Here is a 2,692-nt window from a genome sequence, read left to right as displayed (position 1 = left end):
GTTGTTAGGGGGAAGAGGGGGTAGGGGGGAAGGTCGTAGAGAGGAATGGGTAAGGTTGTAGGGCAGTAGGGGGTATGGGGAAGGGGAGATTGAGGGGGGTTGGTTATGCTTTCTACTCAGTGGTCTTAGAGGCGATAATTCATACAAGTAGTATATGATTATCGGTCAAAATGTCAGTTTGAAGCGAGACAGAAGAAGCGAGAAAAGAAAAAAAAAATTTTTGTTTTACCATTTTATTAGCGTCGATGGCTTGAATTTGAAGGAAAAAGCGAGATTACACGTGCAAGAAGTTTGAGAAGTGAGAGGGGCTATTGATCGGATTACAAAGACTGTAACGTTTATTTCAAACAGAATTTAAATCATATTTATAAGTAAACCCTCCTTTATTGTAGAATTTAGATAATGCTTGTAAGTAAACCGTCTTTGAAGTGGAACATTAGTCAAGTAAACAACCTTTTTTGCTGTATTTAAATTGTGTCTGTTAATAAACCACTATGTACGCAAATTGTAGATCATGTATGTAAATAGATCTTCAAGTATCTGTAAGTAAACCTATTTTGTACTATTTAGTGATTTCTATAAGTAAGTCATCTATTACAGCAGGATATAAATCATGTAAGAAAACAGCCATTTGCAGTAAAATGTTCAGTAAATATGTAAGTAAATCGACATTTATTGTAAAACTTGTAAGTAAATCGACATTTATTGTAAAACTTGTAAGTAAAATCGCCATGTATGTCAAATCAACCTCAAATATGTAAGTAAACCGCCCTTTAAAGTGCACTTCAAATCCTATATTGTAAGAAAACCGCTATAGTACAATTCAAATCCTATCTTGTAAATAAACCGCCTTTCTATATAGTGGAAAATGACTGTAAGTAAACCGCGCGCTCTTTTTTAAACGGTAAAGGTAACCGTGTGAGCTTTTGAGCAACCGGCAAGCGCTTTCCTTTCTCCTCTTCCTTCCGTCTCCCCTTTCTTCACTTCCTACAACCTTCGCTTTCATCCTTCTGATCCCTTCCCCTTTGAGGCCCGGTGCTTGCAACCTTCCGAGCGAGCGCAAGAAACTCCAAGGGTCAGGACGGTGGGGGATTATCGGGAGGGGAAAGTTGGACGGGGCGCGCCGTCGAGCCCGGAGGGGAGAGAGAGAGAGAGCGCGCAGCGAGTCGAGTGCAAAAGGGGACGCAGAGAGATAGAGCGGTAGAGCGCGAAAGACCGAAGCGAGAGTAGGGGCGGGAGGCGCGCGAGCCAAGAGCGAGCGAGAGAGAGAGAGTAGACGGAAGGGCGCAGAGGGGGGAGAAGGGAAAGCGGCAAGAGAAGAGCAGAGAGAGAGAGCAGCACAAGAGCGACGCGACGAAAGTAGGCCGAGAGCGCACAGAGAGAGACGAGAGCAGAGAAGCGAGAGAGACCGCAGGCGAAAAGAGAACAGAGAAAGAGCAAGAGACGCGCGCGAGTCGCGAACCAGAGAGAATGTAGAAGAGACGAGACAGCGCGCGCAGAAGACAGGCGCGCCCAGGGAGAGCCGAGAACGCGCGCGGGCGCCTCCGCTTTGAGAGCGCGCTCGCCGCTCATCATCCGGCCCGCCAGCAGCACGCCCCCTCTCGCACCCCCCCCACGCACTCCGCAGACCGCAGGTCCCACGCACCCCCCCCCCCTCGCCCCCTCGCCCCTCCCCACCCACCTCTCCCCCCCCCCCCGCCCCCCCGGGCCAGACGCTAGCCCCCCCCCCACCCCCCGAGCCCCCACACGCCCCCCTCCCCCCCGCCCACCGCCCCCACCCGCCCCACGACCATCCCGCGAGCCCTCCACCGCAGAGCCCCCGCCCCTTCTCGCCACACCCGCCCCACACCGCCGCCCCCCCCCCTCGCACCCCACCACCCGCCGCCAGCACCCGCCCACCCCCCCCCCAGAAAGCCGCCCCCCCCCCCCCGCCCACGCCACGCCCCCCCAGCCATCGCCACCCCCCCCCACCCCCCACCGCCCCCCGCCCCCCCAACGCAGCCCCCCACCCCACCCGCCCCACGCCACCCCCCCACGCCCACCCCACGCACCCGCCAATACGAGCGCCCTCCCCCCCCCCCCCCCCACACCCCCCCCCCCTCCCCACCCCCCCCCTCCCCCCCCCCACCCCCCCCCACCCCCCCCGAGAGCGAGTGGAGGAGGGGCGGGAGCGCAGGACCGAGCAAGAAGCGCCCGCAGAAGAGAGAGAAGAGAGAGAGAGAAGAGCAGAGAAGCAGAGAGAGAAGAACGAGAGAGAGAGAGAGCGAGCAGAGCGCCGGCACAGGAAGCCCGCCCCCGCGCGACTTATGCGCAGCCACCAACCCCACGCGCGCGGTCCTCTCTCCCCCCCTCCCTCACCCTCTCCTTCCCCCTCCCCCCTCTCTGCTCTCTCTCCTCCCTCTCTTCTTCTTCTTCTACTCTCTACCTCCTCTATATATTTATATATAATCTATATTTTTATATATATTTAATCTGTGTGTGTGTGTGTGCATATATAGATATATATATAGATATAGATATAGATGTGTGTGTGTGTGTGTATACACACACACACACACACACACACACACACACACACACACACACACACACACACACACACACACACACACACACACACACACACATATATAGATATATAGATATATATTTATTTATTTATCTGTCTATCTGTATATCTATATATCTATTT

Source organism: Penaeus chinensis, chromosome 18, assembly GCF_019202785.1.
Source record: "Penaeus chinensis breed Huanghai No. 1 chromosome 18, ASM1920278v2, whole genome shotgun sequence".
NCBI lineage: Eukaryota > Metazoa > Arthropoda > Malacostraca > Decapoda > Penaeidae > Penaeus > Penaeus chinensis.
Note: the sequence above shows the minus strand (reverse complement) of the source record.